Genomic DNA, 369 nt, shown 5'->3' with positions numbered 1-369 from the left:
TATTGGAGTTTCAGCTTCAACATCAGTCCTTCCAATGAACACCCAGGACTGATCTCCTTTAGGATGGACTGGTTGGATCTTCTTGTAGTCCAAGGGGCTCTCGAGTCTTCTCAAACACTACAGTTCAAAAGCATTAATTCTTTGGTGCTCAGCTTTCTTTATAGTCCAACGCTCACATCCATACATGATCACTGGAAAAAACCACAGCCTTGACTAGATGGACCTTTGTTGGCAAAGTAATGTCTCTGCTTTTGAATATGCTATCTAGGTTGGTCATATCTTTCCTTCCAAGGAGTAAGCGTCTTTTAATTTCATGGCTGCAATCACCATCTACAGTGATTTTGGAGCCCAGAAAAATAAAGTCAGCCA

This window comes from Bison bison, unplaced genomic scaffold (genome assembly GCF_000754665.1).
Source record: "Bison bison bison isolate TAMUID 2011002044 unplaced genomic scaffold, Bison_UMD1.0 scf7180017853184, whole genome shotgun sequence".
Lineage (NCBI taxonomy): Eukaryota > Metazoa > Chordata > Mammalia > Artiodactyla > Bovidae > Bison > Bison bison.
This window is presented reverse-complemented; position numbering follows the sequence as displayed.